The following is a 24510-nucleotide window of genomic DNA, read 5'->3' on the forward strand; positions in this document are numbered from 1 at the left end:
AATATTTCCTATTTTTCTATACCTGTGTTGTGTCATTTTGTAGTGTTTTCATTAAGTTACTGTGTGTGTTGGTACAAATACTTTACACCTTGCACTCTGAAGTTAAGCCTACTGCTCTGCCAAGCTATCAAGGGGGTAAGCAGGAGTTAGCTGAGGGTGCTTCTCTTTTACCTGACTAGATTGACGGTCCTTGCTTGTAAAGAGGGTAAACTGACTGTCAACTAAAGACCCCATTCTTACACAGAGGATATCCCATTTTCTAAGTGAACATGGAGGGCTAAAACATAATCAGATTACCTTTTCTAGGTCCTTGGATGTAGGACAGAAAATAGGTGCTGGTAGGAGTTGTGGGGGAGCGGGATGGATCCAAAGAAAAAAGAGTTATTATCACATTCCAAAATGACAGAGCCTTAAATACGTAAGCTAATCCGTCCCACCTTCTGGATTTTGATGTTTCCAGGAGTCATGATGGCTACATGCGGCAGAGATTTATTCCCTGGGTAGTGGAGAGATGTTTCTTTCAAGGTGCGCAAGGAGGAGGAGCTGAGGAAAGTGATTGTAGGAGGCAGGGCATACAGAATTAGGTTGTGTCTTGGTATGAAACGTACATAGTTTCAAATCATTTATGGAAGCAGAAAATTACCGAGAGGTCTTGAATAAATACTCAGCATTGTTCCTCCAGGATACCTGGCTGTTGGAGTGCCCAGTAGCTGAGGGCTTTGTTGCTATAGTACAAAATGCTAAGCCTTTGGCAAGAGGTAGAGTAGTGGGTGGTTTGCTTGTATTGGTATCTGTCTATTATAAGATGAAGGTAATTAAGCTTCAGACTTCCTGTGTATGGGTTCTTGCTTCTTTAATTAGTTTATTCTCTGTCAATGTGAGGTTAAAGTAGATGATTTGTCTTAATATATATGTTTCCTACAGTTCACCACCTACCGGAGTGTGAATTATGTAACTTGGTCAATGATGTGAAAAAATTGTTACTGGATTATCCCAATGCTGTTTGGGTGGTTTTAATGAAAAATCAGTATTTAAAGAATTGGATGAATAAATGAAAGAGTTACAGTAGGCATTAAATATTCTTGACTGTTTCTTCTTGGCAAGTGCCAAGGAAGGGGTTGTGAAGGTTTTGTCCTGTTTAGCTCAGCAGAACTTGATTAATGTTAATAGTCGGTGTAATGATGATATTTCTGCCACGAGAACCTTTAAACATAGAAACAATAATATGAACATCGACTGTGCGCCCGTTCCAATTCACCCATTTTATTCTGAGAGAAACTTTAGAGCACTATATTTAGGGCCAATTTACCATTCTGCTTTCAGCTTTGAGTTCAAGATCATTTCCTGTCTTGTGTATGTATCACCTCGTCCCCTGAGGTTGTTTACCACAGGAGAATTTGAGTTGTGATTACTGAAGATGTTTTGCAATCTCTTTTGTCAACCGGTTTCGAGCTTTTAGATTTTGAAACAGGTTAGGATGCTTTGGGTTGGTACTGCAGACTAACAAAGCAATTATTAGTCCATTACAAGCAAGCAATGGGAGGCCCTCTGAAACCTGTAGGACTAGAGAAAAGGCAATAGCTGATTTGATGACAATTGTAGGCAGGTCAGAAGAGTGGTGAAAATGAATCCTTGGCACTTTCAATTAAAACCAAGCAAGATCAGCTTAATAGCTGCCATGGTGCCTTAATAAATTGCCAAAATCCAAGTGTCCACAAAAGGAGGGAGTTTTATAAGTCAAACTGGGAATTAATGTTGGCTGCCCCTGAGGGAAAGAAAAGTAAGAACTTCTGCCGGCTGGTGAATTTGATAACCATCTCTACACCATTTTCTCTTGAGGCACAGATAAGTGAGAAAGACTGTTATACTTCTTTGTACTCATCCTATAGTGGTAGAGAACCTGAAAATTGACTAGTGATTCCAAGACCTTTTGTCTAAACTTAGACTTCTGATCTAAGTTTACCTTTGTGAATCGGGCCCTCAGATGGCAGTAACTCTGTCCAAAATAATCTGTCATTTAAAGACCTATAGGGCGGGTGGCCCAGATGGTCTGCCATCTGTGATGTTTAAGAAAGACCCTAGGAAGTGGGGTCTAATTTTGAGTGGGTTCTTTAAGTCTGAAACATACATAGGCTCCCTCCCAGATTCATAGAAAGGAGTCAAAGTGAAGCATGCTCATAAAAAGGGCAAGATGGACCATGCTGCTATCACTTGATCTGCTTTCTAGATATTACATCTAAACTCATTGCTCAAACACTGTTGAAGCATTTGCTGCCTGGTCTTTCAGCTATGGACTGACCCCTATTATGCAAAGTAGTTTTAGACCGAAGCATTCAACAATGGACTGCTGTTTCATGCTTTGGGGAGTCACAAGGAGATCAATGGAGGTGGCAGGTGGCCTTTGCTGCTGCTTTGTTGACTTCTGAGTGACTTTCGACAGAATGGACACAGGTATGCTCTGGCATAAACTGCATCAGTGGAATATATCTGGGGCACTGTTAGGTCTGTTCAGGTTGACCTAGATGGGTTAGGTGGCTTTGTTGAAGAAAATCCCACTAGAGAATGCCCTGCTTCAGGAATGCGTTTTAGCTCCCATGCTATGTTGTCTGTTCATTGCAGACCTCCCCCAGACGTTAAATTCAACTCATAGTTTTTAAAAAAAGATTGGGGCAGGCATACTAACCCCCTCCTTCCCTACCACTATGCGGACCTGGCTGGAGTCTTCTTCTAAGACGCTAGCCTAAGTTTAGCACTGGCTTGCACCATGCAATAAATACAGTGCTTGGCTGGCATTGTGAAATGATGCAAGCTGGCGCTAAACTTTTTTCCTCAAAACTGCATTAGCACAGTTTTGCCGCAAAAAGTATAAATTTGTGCCTAGGTGCCTTATGTTTGCAGATGATTTGGTGGTGATGGATGAATACTGAATGCACTTAACTCCTCTCAACAATAAATTAACAATCAGTGTTGATAAAACAAAAACATTGCTTTTTGCAAAAAGGAAAAGGACTTTTACGTGGTTTGCACGGTTGGAACAGGACCAAGAATATAAATATTTGAGTATGAACTTTTCAAATGATCTATGCTGGGATAAACACATTGCCTCTTGGAGACTTGTAATATCAGCAGAAGTGAATGTCTTGAAAAGGCTTTTACCATAGATTTGACAGCTATACATGTGAGCCATTACGTAAGGTCATACAGAACAAACTTATTCCCCAGTCTCCTTATGGGGCAGTGGTACTGGACATACAAGTCTCATGGGAACATTCAGAAAGTTGCTCCTTGAAATTGTTTCTTGATTTACTTAAAAATGTGATGATTCACGCTGTAAAGAGAACAGTCTAGAGTGCCCTGGTTGATGGAAGAGCCTTGTGTTTTTACTTTAAAAACAAGGTTCCCCGGGTAAAGCTTTTGGTCCTAACTTTACCTTAGGTAATGTCACCTTCTCCAGCAAGAGGAACTCGTGACAGCAATCCTAAAGCATACATGAGTCCCTAATTTGTACCATGAGGAAGATGAAGTAATACAAATTATTCAAGTAAAGTGTACCCTTAGGCAATGTGATGTGGAAGCTAGCCAGAGGGAGGATATGCATTATCTTAAGAACAAGAGTTCAGTCACACCCTTCCTCATTTCTCAGGAGTGTTTTCCTGTACCTATACAAAATTCCAGATAAATCTCTACAAAGTGAAATCCTGTGGTTGAGGATTGGCATAGACCCAGGAAGGCAGATACCAGGGCTGAAGACAAAACTAACAGAGAACCAGGGTCAGTGTCCCTGTACCGGGGTAAAATGTATTTAGTGAGCTACCTCTTGATGAACTGTGAATTCTTACTTGAGGAAAGGAAGAAGATCCTCTGACCTCTTTTTAAAAAATGAGGGATTCAGTGGCGAGAAGAGGGCCTGAATTTGATATGTGACCTCACATTCCAGGATGTAGCTATTGCTACTGGTCAATTCTTATGTTAAAATTATAACATCTTATGCTAGGCTCTCTATCGCTCAGTGATTTAGACCAAGGATAGAACTTGTCCCCCCAGGTCAGCTGTGATTTGTCACTAGCAGACTAACCGATGTCGATCTTATCAGGAAGTAGATTGAATGGGATCCTGGGGAGCATGATAGCTTGGCACTTAATAATGTTTTAGTTGAAAAAATGAGCTGTATGCTTTGGGCAATTCCTCACCTTTTCCAGATGGTTTTATTAGGTATGTGATAATGGTCTGTGACCTTTTAATTACAATAATTTTTTTAATGTTATAATGTTTGTATCCATTATATTGATGATATGTGCTGGTGGATTAGATGTAATTAAGTGTCATGTACTGATCTTATGGTATTTGCATTTGTAAAAATTCCCTGTCTTCCCCCTTTGGCCTGGGGTTATTGGGCAGGAAGTTGGGGTGACAACACTGATGAAGGAGGTATCAAACTATATCTAAATCAATTGCAGTGATTCAATTTGACCCCAGTCAATACCGAAAGGGCTGGCATGTCTCCAGTTTTGCTTGTGGTAAGTTCTCTTTCCAGTGGGCAACCTGGCTCTGTAACAATTCAGAAGTGACAGGCTGATCTTTAGATGGAGCTCTATAATGTAAATTGTGTCCAAGCACAGGGGATTCTAGTGTATGTGCACCAGAACAGGCTGAAATCCTCCTTTATAGATTTTGGGTTTGGCGATCCGTGTGGATTGCACTGCTCATGGGATACTTCCCTCATCACTCACACTTTTGAGCCATTTTCTTGCCAAGCTTTGGGTGAACTATTCTGTGCATTTTTTTATTCTTCGTGGGCATTTCCTGTGACAGCACCCTCAGAGTGAGACATGAGCAGGTTACTGCCATGCCCACATAATTTGAAGTCTGAGAATAGATTGTGGCAACATGAGAGATGACTACTTTCGCTGGTTTTAATTGGGCAGTACTGAGGGTTCCATTTATGTATTAATGTACAAACTAGGTTTACTGCAAGTGTAATGTTAATGATTTCACTGTGCATGTTTTCTTCTTTGATGTGCTACTCCTCAATCAAGCCAGGTGAAACAATTCAGCCCAATCATTGCAGACCATGGCTTCCAAGCCTCCCTTCTGACTCTCCCATCCCTATGGCTAAGATCTCTCTGCATGTATAGGACAATCTGAGATGGTTGCTCCTCCCCCTGCCTGTGAAATTATATCTTTACCTCCTCCCCCAGAGCATCCAGACCAGGAGTCCAGGTAAAGGGTGGAGAGATTAAGGGTGACTTCCCATGGTGACTTCCTTGTTTGAGCCTACTGGTGTCAAGGCAAGCTGCCCTCTTGACCGAACTCTGTCTGGACCCAATAGGGGCACAACCCTGCCCCTTAATAAACCATTGTGGAACCCTTTATCTACCATAAATGTAACTGTATTTCTACCACAGAATTACCCACTGAATAAATACATTCTGTCCCATAGTTGCATCCACTCGTGTGGGCTGCTGTATGCCTGATTCTTAGTGGACCCAGTAAAGCATAGTATATTAGTTACCAGTATTTATCTATGGGTTCCTACACACTTCTCCGTGGGTTCAAAGACAGGACTTCTTGTTGACAAGTAGAATGTCATCTTTATCTAATAAAAGGGGCTTCTGATGTATGTCATCATACCTAAGCCCAGTATGCATATTAAACAGATTGACAGGAGATGCAGGCTGGAGAAAACACCAGTTGTTAAGAGGGAAAAAAGTTAAAAACTCTTTAAAAGACAGGCAATGAGACTGTCAGCAGTCAGTTAGCAAGCATAACATTAAGGAGTAAATAAAGAGCAAACAGGAAACTGCTAAAGTGAGCAACCAGCAACAAGTGATGCTGTGATGCATCAAACAAATCTTCCCAATCTGCTTATACAGAATCTAGAAGATTTAACCTAGAAAAAGAAATCAGAGAAAACAGGAAGTAAATGCTAGCCATATTAGCTTAGGAAAATGTCTAACAAAGAGGGAGAGAAAAATCGTGTCTCAAAATAAATCCTGGAAAGGATTATACAAACATGATTCAGACACCTTAAAAACGATAAACATTCACCTGCAAATTTGTGCCTATTCCCACATTTTACAGGATGCTTCATGCTTAAATGAGTGATGCTACCTCACCATGTTCATAGCATGTATCCAAGCCTCACACGCTTCACTCAACGTATCTATATATGTCAGTATAAACATAATAGCCTTTTCAACCATGCCACCCAGTGGGCTTTCCAGGATTAAAGGAAGGAGAACTTTCAGAGCCTGTTGGTGGTATGAAGTGCTATATAAATGATGCAAGACAATACAATACAACTGTTTATGGGTCTTAGTGGTTATGGAGCAAGTCTACCAAAACTTAATAAAAACATGCACCCCCTTGAAGAGGTGCCAGAATCTGCTCAAATTTCCCTTTGAAGTGTAGCAGGCAAGACAGTTGAGCACTGAATTGCATTGAGTGGTGAACTGAGATTGTGTTGTGCACCTTTAACTGTTGGTAGCCGTGCTCAAAAGCACACTCTGAAGCTAGCTCCACTGAAGTCACTGGTTGTTGTATTTTTTTTACCTAGGTTCAGTTCTTGTGAAGTCAGTCTGGCCCCATGCATGCAAATCCCAGGACTGATCATGAGCATATCTACAAATGTTCGTCATATACTTTAATATTAGAGGAAAATCTAGCTCCTAGCCTGCACATGCTGAAATAACATTTGGGCTTGGATACCTGGAAACCAGTAATCTTTGATTCTGTTGGGGTCACCTATACAAAGTCTAACACACTACATGAACATGATATCCACAGAAGTAAATCCCATTAAACCAATGGTATGGACCATTTTCAGGCACAGTAAGCCTTGAAAGCTTGTTAACAAAGATTTTAGTTTGTGGACACTCACAATAACTTGTCTGACCTATTCCTACAGTACAAATAGTTGTTTATTAGGGTAGAGGATGGATCAATCAATCAAACAATCAATCAAAAAATGTGTAGAGCGTGCAACTCACCCGTGAGGGTCTCAAGGCGCTGGGAGGGGGGAATTAGGGGGGGCAGGGAGGGTCACTGATCGAACAACCATGTCTTGAGCTTCTTTCTGAAGACCAGGAGGTCTTTGGTTTTGTGAAGGTCGGCGGGGAGGGAGTTCCAGGTTTGGGGGGTGAGGTAGGAGAAGGACCTGCCTCCTGTGGTGGTGCGTTGGATGCGGGAGGACTGTGGCTAGGTGGAGGTCGGCTGATCGGAGGTTGCGTGTGGGAGTGTGGAAATTAACTCTTTCGTTGAGGTAGGTTGGGCCGGTGTTGTGGAGAGATTTGTGTGTGTGGATGAGGATCTTGAATGTGATTCTCATGTCTATGGGGAGCCACTGAAGGGATTTGAGGTGTGGTGAGATTTGTTTGTGGCGGGGGAGGCCAAGGACGAGGCGTGCGGCTGTGTTATGGATTCTCTGGAGTTTGCGTTTGAGTTTGAGTGTGGTGCCGGCATAGAGGACGTTACCGTAGTCCAGTCTGCTGCTGATGAGTGCGTGGGTGACTGTCTTTCTGGTTTCTGGGGGAATCCATTTGAAGGATTTTTTTAGAGTGCAGAGTGTGTGGAAGCAGGAGGAGGTTAGAGCATTGATTTGCTGTGTCATGGAGAGGGAGGGGTCAAAGATGATGCCAAGGTTGCGTGCGTGGTTTGCGGGGGTGGGTGCGGGGCCTAGGGTGGTGGGCCACCAGGAGTCTTCCAATGTGGTTTTGTTGGGACCGAAGATGATGATCTCGGTTTTGTTTGAGTTGAGCTTGAGGTGGTTAGTGGTCATCCAGTTGGCTGTGTCGAGGAGAGCAGCGTGTAGGTTGGTTTTGACGGTGGTGGGGTTGCGGGTGAGGGAGAGGACGAGTTGGGTGTCATCTGCATATGAGAGGATAGTGATTCCGTGTGCTCGGAGGATGTTGGCTAGGGGGATCATGTAGATGTTGAAGAGTGTGGAGCTGAGGGAGGACCCTTGGGGGACTCCGCAGGTGATCTAGGTAGTGTTGGAGTGGAAGGGTGGAAGGCGGACTCTCTGGGTCCGGTCGGTGAGGAAGGAGGTGAGCCAGTCTAAGGCTTCGTGGCAAATTCCTATGTTGTGGAGGCGTGTGTGGAGTGTGTGGTGGCAGACAGTGTCAAAGGCTGCGGAGAGGTCTAGGAGGATGAGTGTGACGGTCTCGTCTTTGTCGACTTTGTCGATACACCCCCAAATTAGGAATGTTTATACCAGAAAGTTTTTCTCCTGCTATTGATTGTGCAAACAAAACTGCAAAAAAGTGTCTTATGTGCAACTGTATACTATATTCAATTATTCCATGTTGAATATCAAAGCCAAAAGCTCTCCTGCAGTGTGACTGGAAACATGCAAATGGCAAAGTTTCTCAGACGTTCTCCAGGAATGTTTTGTGGAGTGGGAAGAACCATGTATCTCCAGGTAAGCAGTGGTGTTAACCTATAATTTAAAGTTGAATGGGTTTTTTTGTAAATCAAGCCCATGGGTTAAAACATATTTTACCTTACTTGAAAAAAATGTGGGCCCTATTCAAAACAGGTGTTTTGGAATATGTACAGTAGTACTTCTATTGCGTTCTTACATGCCTTTGTGAATTCATACTAAACCATTTAAAATAATAATAGCATTGATATATTAAGTGAAGATTCTTTTTCAATTAATACAAATAGAAAGTGCAATGTACTCTTCACTTTCATGAATATGGTGTTGGACATAATCTATATTTTCTAGTCTCTCACAAGCATATATTAGTGTGAAAAAGAGTACTCTTGTAGCATTACTTTCTGTAATCATAAATGATTTTGTGAGTCGACTCCATGGTGTACATTTTATTTAGAAAATATTGGGTGGGCCAAGCACCTGCGACAGGGAAAGGCCACAAGTGTGTAGATTGCCCTTTTGGACCCACTTCGGTTTATTTTTTTAGGTAAACTCTGCTTTGGGCACCCACACAAGTGAGGTATCATTTTGATTGGAAGAATGGGGAAAATGCTGGGTGGTAGGAAATTTGTGCCAGCACAGTGATCCTGCGACTTTTTCACACAGAAATATGATGTTTCCCTAGATGACAGCAGAGCCCGGGACCTGAAATGCAGGTGGCCTCCTAACTATAACATAATGACCTGTTTTTGCAACAGGGGTGCCTGCGTTTTTGGTCCCTGGCTCAGTGGCCTTCTATGGAAACCTACAAAACCCAGACATTTGTGAACACTAGACACCTGGGGGAGTCCAGGGAGGTGTGGCTTGCTTTGATCCACCAACGTTTTCATTCCCAGAATCCCATGGAAACCTCAAATTTTGCTCAAAAGTCACACTTACTTCACTGTTCTGTGTGGGATCACAGCGCTGGCACAAAGTTCCTACTACTTGGCATTCCCCTCGGTCTCCTGATAAAAATGATGCCTGATAAATTGATAAAATGATAAATTTGCCTATTCAAAACAATTACAAAATGCAACTATTACAGCCTATTTGGAGCCTGAGTGGTGGAACTGAGAATGTTAATGCAAAACTCATATTTTATTTATTTTGTTGTGGGTATTTACATAGCACATTGAATGTCCACAAGCATCCCAGTGCCTTACAAAGGACATAGTTACAATTATTAGGTACATAGAATTATTTAGATAGCAGACCAGACAGAGAGCATCATAGTAACTGCAGTAGACCTCATTCAACAGAGCAGGTGACTAGAGGAAGGCTATAAGGAAGTAGTGATCATGAAGGAACTTCCTTTGTTTTTTTTAAACAGGTAGACAAATGATAGGATTTTACAGTAGGTATGACGGAGTTTCATACTTTAAATGCACATCATCCAAAGAAAGACTGGACCAAGGTATTTTTTTGTTGAAGATGGCAGTCTAAAGAATAAAAGTGTTAGAGCTGCAAAGTTGGCAATATCCTTCAGAGATCTTCATCTTTTTGGGTTAATAATGGGAGAGACCAAAGGGTACAAACAGTGAGTTAAGCAAACCGTTTTATAGGTAGATCTACTCTCAATAAGGAATCAACTTAAGAACTACACTTAAAGGGAAATGTGATCAAAGCACCCGATCCCTGAGTTGCTGGTGCTTGTTTGGTGGAAAGCAATGCAAAATTCACTCAAAACATAGGGCCTCATTTACAAGGCCAGTGGCACAGGGAGGCACAGCAAGTGCCTTGCTGTGCTGCTACACCACAAGGAAAGGGGAGAAATTGTGCTTTTTTTGTCCTTTCCCCCTGCTCTAGTGCAGAAATTGCTGGCTAAACCATTGCAGACACCCTTGCACCATGATGCAAGGATGCCCACGTTGTAGGGATGAGTGGTTTTGAGCAGGAAGGAACAGCTTTCTGCACAAAAACAATCATAGGAGGTGTTTTTCTCTTTCTATGTGTGCCGCAGACTGCAGCACACATAGAAAGAGGAAGCAATGGGGAGACATGAAGCTATTTCTCCCTGTTGTGTCACTCTTATGCCACCCCAGAGGTGGTGTAGGAATCTGATGCATTCCCAGACCTGTAAATATGAGAATGCATCAGGGGCCATATGTAAGAACACATTTTCCCATTGACACAGAGTTGGAAAACCCCTTTGCTACATCTGGCCCTAGACTCCTTCGGGTTACCGGGGGGTTGCGTGGGAACACCCCAAGCAGCACCTATGGAACGCCCCTTTCACAGTGTTGTTCGTGAAAGGGATCCATATTTACAAGGCTATGAAAAGCCATGCAAGGTGTAAAAATGGGCTGGCACACTGCGCCACCAGAGCGTCAAAGTAAATTATGCTTCAGTGGCACAGTGTGCCACTATGGCCTCCTAAGTGTGACCCATAGTATCTGTTTACTCTACATTATAAAGGCTAGCGAGTGTAGTGCAAAATTGTGTTGCACCCTGAGAGCACCCACAACAATATTAGTAAAAATGTCCTATGTTCCTTTTTGTTTTGTATCTCATAGTATGTCTAGTATATTAAAATAAAATATATTGTGATTGATAAAGCCCAAACATGTAAATGACTTTGAGGGGGTATGTTGTACAAGAAATTTAGATAACATTATTTAACATTTCGATGACTTTCAATGTTGAATTTTAAAGCATGCTTTTGCAAGTACATTGGAAAAAATGCAATTGATTTTCACAGACATTTTTTAAATGAGTAATAAAGTCTAGCCTTTGTTTTGTGCCACAGCCTCATGCAACCCTAGAGACCTCTTTTTGTTTCTAAAGTATGAGACGGGCCTATAGTTTCTAGACTCAGCCCCACACCTTGACGTCTACTGATTTACAGGATGCTGCCTCTCTGTTTGTTAGCCACATTTCACATATAATCCACCAAATAGTACTTCTCGACCCAATAAGAACACCTTATCCGATTGGGGACTATTATATGGATCTAATGCACCATTAGTTTTGAGCCTTGAATGTATTTACCGGTGCCTCATGTTTATTCCATTATGCCTAATAAGACTTTCACTGGTAATGGCTGGTTTCTTTTAATTTACAAAAAGCTCCGAGTTTCTCGTTCAGAAGTGAGGAGCACTTAGTACTTGGAAGTGCAGTGCTTCAGCATCCCAAGGGGATGACAAAAGCCTCGCCCTTCATAAAATGCCAAAATAAGTCAGCATCTTCCAACTCAGGCCCCAGAACCGATCCGGTAATCTAAGGCAGGACAAAAAGCGTGCTTGTTTATTGATTATTCAATTGCGGATTAAATCATCCTATTTTTTTGGCCGACGGAAAACGTTTTAAACTACGAATACAACTGACAACGATGTACTTTATCTCGAGATAAAGCATTAGACGGAAAGAACCCATTAATACGTGAGGCAGGTAATGTACGTTTTGGGCGGTAGAATTCAAAGGAGCAAAATGTGTGTATTAATTGAACATGCTTAATCCACATAAAGCCTTTATTGCTACCTATTAAATTAATCGTATTATAGGAATGGCAATGCATTTAACAGCTGATGACCACATCTTGCCGTAGTTATGACTTTTTTTCATTAAAATTAAACATCTTCGAAGACACACCCAAGCCAGAGAATATAACATACATGAGAAAACATTAATACAATCTGCAACTACATCTGCCTCCAAAAATATTCACAACGACGGGAATCCTAATTTATCATCGTGTCATTTTCTAAAATGTAAACTGTAATTAGATAGATGGGAACTACTAATATATTGTCATTTTACAACTTGGAAGACTTTAACTGCTGAACATTGCTACCTGCGTCAGAAAATTGCAGTCGTTGCCTGCTCTTTCATGTAAGCTTTCACAAGTGTGATGTATTAATCATCTGGGCAGGTACAGGATGCATTTTCAGACACCAGAGCAGACAATATTTCTCCTGTCAGCTTCTGCCGGCACCTGCGCGCCACCATTGTGCATAAACCGCTGATTAGTCGGATATTTATGCACATGGTCTATTTCATGAAAGCTGATTGTGGAAGCAATTCAATAAAAAGTTACGGGAAAGCATAGGTATAGTTGATTAATTGGACAGGTGGACTCGCTGGGACTTCAGATTTAGAATGAAGAATTGAGGTTTATTTTCAGCCGTTTTTGGAAAATATCCAACAAAATGTCAATTCTATTGATTAGTTTGAAAGAAAAGCAAATATTAGTTTTAAAGGAAAGTAAATATTTAAGTAAATACATTGTGCATGCGTTTGGCATAAGGGCTCCAGAACCCGTGTCCACCCATCGACATGTTACTCTAGCCATACCTAGCAGATTTCAGAATGTATCAGAATGTATCAATCAGTTCATTGTCCGAAAAAAAAGCCTTGCTTTGAGAGTTTGCAGAATAACCACGGGGACACTAAAAGAATAATAAAAAAATACAGATGCTTTGTTTCATGGCGTAGTATTCATATGTTTTCAATTTTGTGGAATGATTGCAATTATTTAAGTATTTCCTTGGTCTTATACAGTTACCTCACATTTTCATTCGATGGTGACCTTCTTTGATCTAACCACACTCAACTGACTTTGTGCTCCCTGATCATTAATGCCACCGGTAAACCAATTAATCCAATAATTTCTTCCAGTATAGCATTAATCTGTTTTCAGTTACTGTAGAATGATTGCCTTTTTTTAATGTATATTTTTAGGGCCTCCCTTACAAGGTCCTTGCGCCACCAGAGCGTCACTTTTAGCAACACTCCGGTGGCACTGTGCCCTTTTCCATATTTACAAGGCAGTATTATGCCACTTTGCGTTGCTTAATGCCACCTTGTAAATAGGGGCCTCCCCAATGCAGTTTTCTGAGGCAGAGGAGCATGCAATGGGCATTGCTCTTGACACTGCCCCAGATTTATGAGAAATCGTAAACCTGAGGCAGCGCCAAAAACGAACACCACCTAGGGGTGGTGTTAGAGTGGCGCAAAAAGGAGAAATGCTTTTATTTCTCCTCGTTTTTGCTAGAATGCAGCCAGGTATCCCTTCCTGCTCATAAACAATCATTAAATAATGCTGATTTACTACTTATATGTGTGCTGAATCCTGCAAATAAGCAATTATTTCCTGCAACGCAGGCACCCTTACGCAAGGGTGTCTGCGCTGGAGCTAATTTTAGTGCCAGCACTAGTGAACACACAAGGTTGCGCCATATTGTTGTAAATACAGCACATCCCTGCATTTTTTAAATGTCAGAGCACAGCACTGCCAAATTTGGCTTTGTGCCATTGTGCTATGTCAGAAAGCATGTCATTTGAACAATAAAAGTAATATTTTTGCATCAAAAGCATCCATCACACCTGTTTTCATAACAACCCCATCAACATTCATAAGGCAGGCCTCTGGCTAATATTTCTTACTGCTAAATTGCTAATCAACAATCATATAAACTTACTTAGCAAATGTAAATAATCCACATTGGACTCTGACTATATACTCTACCTTCACACAAGGAGTGACATTTTGCATCTTATGCCGTCTTCTGTGTTTATTGTGCAATCTACCCTTTCTCTGTGGTCACCTCAGATTTGCCACCTTTTGCTGGACCCTATCTCTTAGCTGGCTTTGGAACTTAGTGCAGTCAACCCTGCTAACCAGAAGTAAACTGCCTGTGCTCCCCCTAATAACTTGATCAAATTAGCATACTTCTACTTGGTATAGTGAACCTGCCAATACATTTCTAGTATATGGTACAGAATGTACCCCAGGTCTGGAAGTTAAAGGCCACTAGTAGACTGCAGCTGCTATTGTGTCATTCACTATATTGGCATTGAGAACATGGATACTTATCTATCATTGTAGCCTAAATGTAACAGTACAAAACATGCATTGTAACTTGTCAAATTAATTTAGAATATTAATAATTCTCTGCTATGTAGGCCATGTAGTGTCCACAGCATGGTGCTTGGATTTTAACAGTAGAATGTGTAGGAAATTAAAGTTAGCAGTTATAGCTAGAGTTTTTTCAAGTAACCATAACTCGCCCCTAAGGTAACTGTGACTCGCGACCTTGCCATGCACAGTTTTCTTATCAATAATTGTATTGCAAATGTTGCAGTGATAATATGAAAAAAGCCAAACAAGATTGCATCAAGGATATATTATGTGGAGTAATTAGCTGTGCAAGGCGAAGGCGCAAGTTAAAGTTACCTTAGGGGGCGAGTTGGCCGTGCACAGTGTAAGTTGGCCACAGGGCCTGTCTCTGTCAGTGGATCTGTGAGTGGGTGTGTGAGTGTCTGAGTTGGTATAAAGTGGTTGTATGATCAATGAGTGGGTCTGAGTGGGTACATGAGTGTCTGAGTGAGTGTGTGAGTGGGCACCTGAGTCTCTGAGTGCATGTAGGAGTGAATTAATTAGTGTATGAATGAGTCTGTGGTTTTTCTTTCATTTTTTTTTTTCATCTTTGCAAATATTTCATGAAATTAACAAAGATTCACAAATGTTCATGAATATCGCTCATGGCAACAAAACATTCTTTCAAACGCCAAATTTACTGCTAAAACGCACCTGTATCACTCCCTGGCCCATTATACCACTATGAATTTGGAATTTCATACCCGGGGACCATGTCCCATGAAATAAAATGGCAGCCACAACTTTCTAGTCAGGTGGCTGTCATCCAATTACAGAGCTTCTTTTTGCATGTGTATTTGTGAAAATTTGTGAATTTTCACAAATTATTCGGCAAATTTTCTCAAAGTTGTTGTGGCCAGAGATATACAAATTTAGGTTTCCCTACATTTCTAAAAAAACTGCTTAACAGATTTACACCAAAATAAGCGAAAGCGTGATCTGCAAACTGAAAGCTACCTTTCTGCCAAATTTGGTGTAATTCCGTCCAGTGGTTCAGGCTGTAGATGTGTCTAAAGTTCCTATGGAAATCAACATGGGAAACTCAACTTTCCTCACACACCCTTTTTCTTGGACCCCGCTTGACAGATCACCCTGAAACTTTTAGTGTGTGACAAGAATAACAGCAGCAGTTTTTTGGGAAAAGTTTGTGAAGATTTGTCAAACGGCGCTATGTCAAAAAATGCATTTTCTATAGGAACATGGTCCTAACTATAACTACCCACTCACAGACCCACTCAGACACTAATGCTCCCAATCAGACCCTCATGTACTCACTCACTGACCCACTCAGACACTCAGTTAAAGTTAGGACCATGTTTGCATAGAAAAAGTATTTTTTGACTTGCCTCTATCTTTGGAACCGTTTGCAGAACCTTCACAATTTGTTTTTTTTAAAAGTGACCCGGTGATTTTTGTTGAGCACAGGAGGGAAGTTTTGGAGTGATCTGTCAATTGGGGACGAAGAAAAAGGGGGTAAACAAACCTTCATTTCCCATGTTAATATCCATGGGAGTTTTGAACAAGACTACAGCCTGAGCTGCTGGAAGGAATTACACAAAATTTGGTAGAAACGTAGGATTAGGTACGCAGATTACGCTTTTGCATATTTGATGTAAATCCATTCCATATTTTTTTAGAAATTATAGGGAAACTAAATTTATATATCTAGGGCCATGGATCTGTCCTGACCTTTTGAGATGATAGTGGCCTGTTGATGAATGCATGTGCCACCAGGAATTTTGTGATTGTCTGGCTGTAACCTGACCAGAAAGTTGTGGCTGCCATTTCAGGTAACAGAGTACGGTCCCCGGTGCTGCATAATAATACAGAAAGTGGTTGTGATATAGGGGCCTTTAAGACTCAAAATATGCCCTTAAATTATTTTATGCAGTGCCATATTTGCAAATCCGTCACGATGCTCAGCGCGGCCCCGTGTAACATCGCAGGAAATCTGCAAATGTCGGCAACAACAAAAAACTTCAGTCATTCATAGTAATTCATTCTGTCACTCACACACTCATGCACCCACTCACAGACCCACTCAGATCTTAACACAGCCACTCACAGACCCACACAGATCCTTCTGCACCCACTCACAGACCCACAGAGACACTATCTCACCCACTCAAGACCCACTGAGACACTATTGAACCCACTCACTGACCCACTCAGATCCCAAGACATCTACTCACACACCCACTCACACACTTCTGCACCCACCCACAGACCCACTGAGACACTCAGACACCTACTCACAGATTCACTCAATCCTAATGCACCAAGTGACAGATACAGTCAGACCCTTATGCACCCAGTCACAGACTGACCAAGACACTCATATACCTATTCACAGACCTACTTAGATTGAAATGCACCATCACAGATTAAGTCAGACTCTCATGCACCCAGTCACAGACCCACTAAGACACTGACTCATTCACTCACAGACCCACTCAGACACTCATGTACCCACTCACAGACCTACTCAGACATTAATGGACCCACTCTCAGACCTATAGAGACACTCACACACCCACTCAGACACTATAGAACCCACTCAGACATTGACACACCCACTCAGACCCACTCAAACACTGATGCACCCACTAACAGACCCACAGAGACAATCACACACTCACTCACAGACCCACTCTGACACCTTTGAACCCAGTCACAGACCCACTCAGATCTTAACACACCCACTCACAGACCCACTCAGATCCTAATGCACCCACTCACAGACCCACAGAGACATTATCTCACCCACTCAAGACCTACTCAAACACTATTTAACCCACTCATTGACCCACTCGGATCATAGGACATCTACTCACACACTCATGTACCCACTCACAGACCCATTGAGACACTCATGCACCTACTCACAGATGTTCTCAGACTCTGACACACCAAATCACAGACCCAATCAGACCCTTATGCACAAGTCAAAGACCAAGTCAGACTCTAATGCACCCACTCACAGACCCACTCAGATCCTCATGCACCCACTCACAGACCCACTCAGATACTATTTAACCCACTCACAGACCCACTTAGACACTGATGATCCCACTCACAGACCCACAGAGACAATGATGCACCCACTCACAGACCTAAAGAGAGACTCACACACCCACTCACAAACCCACTGAGACACTATCGAACCCACCCAAAGACCCTCTCAGACTCTAACTCACCAAGTCACAGATCCACTGAGACGCTCATACACCCACCCACGGACCCACTGTGATCCAAGCATACCGTCACAAACCCAGTCAGACCCTCATGCACCCAGTCATAGACCCACTAAGACACTGATGTATCTACTCATAGACCGACTCAGACCTTCATGCACCCACTCACAGACCCACTCAGACACATTTGAACTCACTCACAGACCAACTCAGACACTGACACACCCACTTACAGACCTACTCAGACACTGACTCACCCACCCACAGCTCCACAGAGACACTCATACAGCCACTCATAGAACCATTCAGACACTACTGAACCCACTCACAGACCCACTAAGATACTGATGCATTCATTCACATACCCACAGAGACACTCAGATATCCACTGACAGACCTACTCAGACACAATTAAACCAACTCACAGATCCAGTCAGACACTGATGCACCCACTCTCAGAATCACTCAAACTCTTATATATGCAGTCACAGGCCCACTTATACAGTCATATATGTGTTTATGGAGATATTTACAAAGTGTTGTCCATAGTGTAATGTAAAAAAATCTATATATAGTTATGAATTTTGAATGGGCTAGTGTCTATTAAAGGCCTACTTTTGTTTTGTGTAGTTATGACTATGTTACGAAGGTCACGACATGCCGCAAACATTTTAACAATTGAAAAAAATCTATATTTTAAATAACAAACTCTACAAACATTTTGGGCTATAGGGTGGCCCTGAGAAGAGCCTTTGTGTTCATTGTATGTGCCTGCTAAATGTAAGACTCATAGATACCATTCATGCCAAAGAGCAGGTTGTTGTTGTAGATACATCCCATGTTACGGTCTTGTCCGACCTGCCAACCTGGATATGCCCCAATAAAAAACTTCTGAGTTGGTAATTTGACTTTGCGGGTGCCAGTGCTTCTTTACAGAGACCATTGCTTGCTTGCAGAGACCAATGCTTGTTGGAACTAATGCTTGTTAGAGTCCAATGCTTGTTTGGAACACGTGTTGGTACACAAAGGGAGAGTATAAGGGAGCGGGAAAAGACACCCATCGTACTCGACTCCCCAAACACAATACTAAGTCACAAAAGAGAGTACAGGGTTTTTTGGAATTACAAATGTGTTGAAAGTGTGCTAATTGCGTCACTATACCAATCCTAAATCTCAACTAGAGATAAAACGAGGGGTGGTTTAAGGTCTGTGGAGGGGGATTTCCTTTACGGACTAGGTGGTCTCACACACTATATAGTGTCATGCTTCATCATATGACCACCTAGCCCCCACCCAGGTAGGACAGTACCACCTGGGCGGACTCAACCTCGCTGTTAAAGGAACAGGAGGGAGTGCGTAAATTAGTTTGATTTCTGGAAAGTAGGGATCCAGCTAAGCTATGGGAATAAAAACACCTACTCAGATACCAGGGTGAATTTAATAGAAGGTTCTGTGTGGTGTGATTAAAAGAAGTGGGAGACCAGTGTGAGAACGATGACTCACAAGGTCACCTATCTAGCCGACATGTTTCTGCCCTTGTGATTGAGCTATGGAGGGTCTCTGGGCATTCATCAGGGCGTTGAATCCCTGTTGCAGATGCTTGTAGCGCGCTGCAGTTTAAATCGCAGTAGGAGAAAAATGTGGGAAGGGAAGGAAGGGCCAACCTTAGCCAAGGGAATACCTGGGGAGGACCTATGGTAAATACAATAACACAAACAGACCAAAATTGGCGGTGAGAAGGTAATTCACAGCAAACCACAGCACACGTGACAAAATTTCATGCATAACACAATAGTACTGATTGCAGATAAAATGGTCGCAGCAATGCAGGTTATGCGCCGCGGGTGGTAGGGACTAATCTTGGATCACAGTGAGAGTAGTTATAGACAGTATTTTTGGTTCAAGGCTCTCATTTAATTACAGGTAATCCACATTGTTTCTGAAAATTCCTAGAGAGAGGGAGAGACATCAAAAGTGGGAAAGTGGACCCCAACAGGTTCATCTGGCTTGCACATCATAGTGCAATAATAAAGTATACATGGGTTATGAGGTATTAGTTATTTGACTGATATGTAACTTATCATAGGAAAGACCAGCTGTTCAAGAACCACCACTAGGCGGCCAGATCCAGCCCTGCGCCCCCAGCGTCTCTCTCCTTCTCTCATCCACCCTCTTTCCCCAGGGATGTTGCCGGGCTGATCCTATGTATTTAACCCCTTCTGTGCTGGGGACGTAACAGTTATGTCCACTGGCACAGTGCTCCTGTGCCGAGGATGTAACCGTTACGTCCTCGGCATGGAGCTCGAAGGGAGGGCTAGCGCTCCCTACGTGGGCTTCCCTCCCACCCCCACCAAGGCAGGGATGGAAGGGGAAGCCCTTCCCCTTTCACACCTTTCACCCCCATCCCCCCGCCCCCTCTAATGATGTCAGCGTGCTGACATCATTACATGGTGCCGGTCGCACCGAGAGGCCATTTACTTCCAGATAGTGAATGGAAAAACAGGTGAGTTTCTCCTCTGGCGGGTACGGGGTTTCAATCAAAGAGGCATCGGGGGAAAGGGTTTTCCTTCCCCCCGGCATCTCTTTGAGCATTCCTGCTGCCCCATCTCATTGCGATCAGGCAGCAGGAATGCCCACTAGACGCCAGGGATTTTTTTTCTTTAGCTTGTATGTTTCTGTGTCGGGGAGCGGTCCCTTGGGCAAGGGTCGCTCCCCTTTGGGGGGGCATGTGTGCTGTGGCCATTTCTGCCCGGCCTATTATTTTTAGGCTGATCTGCCCCCAAGGGGGGCAGAAACCACTAGAACGCCAGGGATGTTTTTTTATATGTTTATTTATGTGGGGGGGCATAGAACTGTTGCCCATTTCTGCCCCTCTTGGGGGCAGATCAGCCTATTTGTTTTAGGCCCATCTGCCCCCAAGGGGGGCAGAAGCCACTTAGGCACCAGGGATAGTGTGTGTATGTGTGTGTTCAGTTGATGGGGGTGGTCCCTTGGGCAAGGGTCACTCCCCTGTGGGGGGCATGTGTTTTATGATCATTTCTGCCCCCCTTGGGGACAGATCTGCCTATTATTTTTAGGCTGATCTGCCAACAAGGGAGGCAGAAACCACTGGAACACCAGGGATGTTTTTATTTGTTTATTTATGTGGGGAGGATGCCTCCTTGGGCAAGGGGGGCATAGAATTGTTGGCCATTCCTGCCCCCTTGGGTGCAGATCAGCCTATTTTTATTAGGCCCATTGCCCACAAGGGGGGCAGAAGCCACTTAGGCACCAGGGATAGTGTGTGTGTGTTTTTTTTTGTTTGGGGGTGGGCCCTTGGGCAAGAGCCGCTCCCCATGGGGACACACTACTAAAGGTATTTTGCTCCTCTTGGGGCAGATAGGCCTATTTTGTAGTAGGCCCATCTGCCCATATGGGGTTAGAATCCACTTAGGCACCAATTTCTAAAAGCTTGATGGTGTGGTGTTTGTCAACTGGCGAAGTATTTGCATTTGTGATATTATTTTTTCTCCTTTTTGTTCTAGTTCAAAGCTTTTGCTTTCTTTGCTCTGGCTTCTTGCGGTTTTGGTGGTGGTTGACCTGCGGTTTGCATAGTTGCATGTTTTAGGTAAGTAAAAACAATTTACTCTAAAGGAGTATTGTTGCCATGCATGAATGTCATGTTTGTAGGTGTTGTACTAAATGCAGGATTGTGTGTGAAATTGTCCTTAGGTTTGAGCACAATGATATTTGTGTTGTCTTATTATCAATTTGCTTTTCTTTATCTTTAGTGGGATATCATTGGTGATTGGAAGCTACACTTTATTACTTATCTTACACAGTGCTGGTTGTTGGTGGTGCATTTGTCCAGTTACATTTCATAGGAAAGATCATGGCTAGCCGCAGGATGACCGCTCAGCAGGTGGTTGGTATGCTTTTTGAGTCATTGTCTGATCATGATTATGAGACAGACTCTGCATCTGAGGCAGAGGAGGAAGTGGGAGATTCTGGCAGTGAAGTTTCTGTCGGAGAGGAATCTTCTGATGAGAAAGCCACTCTCAGTGCAGATGAAGGGCCTGTTTTAGAGGAAGACACTGATGTGCCATTAGTGCAGCAACCTGGGCCTGAAAGGTTTCCCATTAGAAGACCTGAACTCCGGGTTGCCCCAAACATGGAGCAGGCAGAGTTGCCTGCCTTTACTGGTCTCCCGGGGTGTAGAGTCATTACAGAGAACTTTTTGCCTGTCAATTTCTTTGAGTTTTTTGTGGATGATGTGTTTTTGAGATTAGGGAGCAGACTAATGTGTATGCAGAACAGTATTTGAGGGACAACCCTGCTAGACTTAGGCCACACTCTAGAGCTACCTAGTGGATTCCCACAAATTTGGAGGAGATGAAAAGGTTTGTGGGTATGACTCTTTTGATGGGGTTGATAAGGAAGCCGTCACTGGCTTCTTATTGGTCTACTAGTCCCTTAATGGCAACAGCTATATTTCCTGCAACCATGAGTTGTAATCGGTATTTGCTTCTTCTTAAGATGCTGCATTTTGTTGACAATGCATTAGCCTTGCCAAGCGATCACCCTGATTCTTAAAGTCTTTTTAAGATTAGACCTGTCCTTGATCATTTTGTAGATCCGTTTTCAGAGGTCTATGTTCCAGGCAAAGAAATAGCTATGGATGAGTCTTTGGTCCTCTTCAAGGGTTGTTTGGTTTTTAGGCAGTACATTCCTTGCAAGAGGGCAGGATATGGAACTAAATTGTATATGCTTTCTGAAAGTAGTACATGATATGTGTATAGTTTCTGTATCTACACTGGTAGGGATTCCAGTACTGACCCCCCTGGTTGTCCTCCCACTTTTGGAGTTACTGAGAAAATTGTGTGGGAACTTGGTAGACGACTGTTCAACAAAGGTCACCATTTGTATGTAGATAACTTCTACACTGGAGTGCAGTTGTTCAAGGAATTGTTTAGAGTGGACACTGTTGCTTGTGGCACAATTCGGTGTAACCGGAAAGGCTATCCAAGGGAGATTGTCTGTAAAAAACTTGAGAGGGGTCAGTGCAGTGTCTTGCAGAATGATGAGCTGCTAGCTTTGACATTTTCAGACAGGAGGGATGTCTACATGCTAAGTACTATCCATGATGAGGGCACTTCCTCCCTGACTGTTTGGGGCCAGGTTGCTGAAGTGCGCAAACCTGTGTGCATTGTAGATTATAATAAGCACATGGGAGGTGTAGATAGAGTTGATCAGAGGTTGTAACCTTATACTGCTATTCGTAAGTCTTGCATTTGGTATAAGAATCTAGCAATTCACCTCTTCCACTTGGCAACTTTTAATGCTTTTATTGTGTTTAAGGATAGGTCTCCAGAGTCAAAGATGACATTTGTGAAATTTCAGGAGTCAGTGATAGAGAGCCTTATTGTGGTGGGACAGGCAAGAGTTCCTAGAGAAGCAGTGGTGGAGGATGTGGCTAGATTGAAGGATCGCCACTTTGCTAATTACATTAATTTCACGCCCAAAAAAGACTTTCCAACTAAGAAATGTAGAGTCAATGCTCGAAGAGGTATCCGAAGAGAGACTCAAATGTACTTCCCAGATTGTCCTTCAAAGCCTCGGCTTTGTGTGGGTGGTTGTTTCAAGAATTACCACACCCAGAAGAATTACTGGGAACTACCATGAGTGTAAACTGCCTGTTTTATATTTTCATGTGTTCAGTTTCATGGTTGGCATTCCTGTCATGTACTTAGTTAGAGCTTTTGTGTTTGTAGTTTTGTAATTATTTCTAATTAGTTAGTGGATTCTTTATTTTTAAAACAAAAAAAGTGATGCCATTGTGTGTGGAGTGGCGCTTGGCTGACGGTGTACGTATTAACTTGCTGTTGGCTACTGCAACACACTGCCAGCCAAACGCCAGTCCACACACTCCCATCAGCTGGTGTGATTGCTGTATCAGGCATGTGGGCACATGTAAGTGATGAGCCCTTGAGTGGCGCTGTCTGTCGATGCAAGTGTTGTAATGTGCTGGGCCCGTGGCTGGCAGCGTGAATGGTCTTGTGCATGTCATGTATGAATGGTCTGTAAATGGACTGTAAAGCAGTTGCTACCTTGTCGTGGCTTTACAGCTCATGAGCTGTGAGTCATTGGTTCAGTTTTTTGGCCTTTCAGTTATTAACAGTGCATTTCATTTTTGTGAAATCTCTTGTTAATAAAATTTGATCCACTGAACCATCACTCACCTTTGTGCCCAATCTAACCAGTATGTGTGGTAAACATGACAAAACCCGCTCTGCTGTAATCAGACGTCGCAGCCCACCTGTGACACGCTAGGTGTCTCGGGTGGGACCCCGATTATGAAGCATGCCACCAACTTGGTTGGTGGATGAGGGATCTTTTTATCATAACCTAAGTGCATTTCTTTTCACAATCTTAGTGTTTGGAACATCATATAAGTATGTGGACACACCAAAATGATCTATCTCAAAACTCCCTGTGTTTGGTGGGGGGGCACCTATGTTTTTGGTCCCGGGTGCGGCCTTCATCTATGAAACCTACCAAACTCAGACATGTTTTAAAAATAGACACCTCAAGGAGTCCAAGGAGATGTGGCTTGCCTGGATCCCACAACATTTTCTTACCCAGACTTCTCTGCAAACCTCAATTTTTGCTTAAAAAAGCATATTTTTCTGACTTCTCTTTGTAGGATCATCGCTGCGGCACAAATTTCCTACCACCTAGTGTTCCCCTCAGTCTCCCAAGTAAAATGATACCTCACTTGTGTGGATCCCCAAAGCAGAGCCAACCTAAAAGATGTATAAAATTAAAATATGTGCTTAGCAACTCGCTGTGCTATCCATTCAATCTCTACAGGTTGTGGCAGTTTTCTGTTGCAGGCACCTGGGCCACCCACACAAGTGAGGTACCATTTTTATTGGGAGACTTGGGGGAATGCTGGGTGGAAGGAAATTTGTGGCTCCTCTCAGATTCCAGAACTTTCTGTCACCTAAATGAGAGAAAAAAGGTGTTATGTTGGCCACATTTTG

Source organism: Pleurodeles waltl, chromosome 8, assembly GCF_031143425.1.
Source record: "Pleurodeles waltl isolate 20211129_DDA chromosome 8, aPleWal1.hap1.20221129, whole genome shotgun sequence".
NCBI classification, from domain to species: Eukaryota; Metazoa; Chordata; class Amphibia; order Caudata; family Salamandridae; genus Pleurodeles; species Pleurodeles waltl.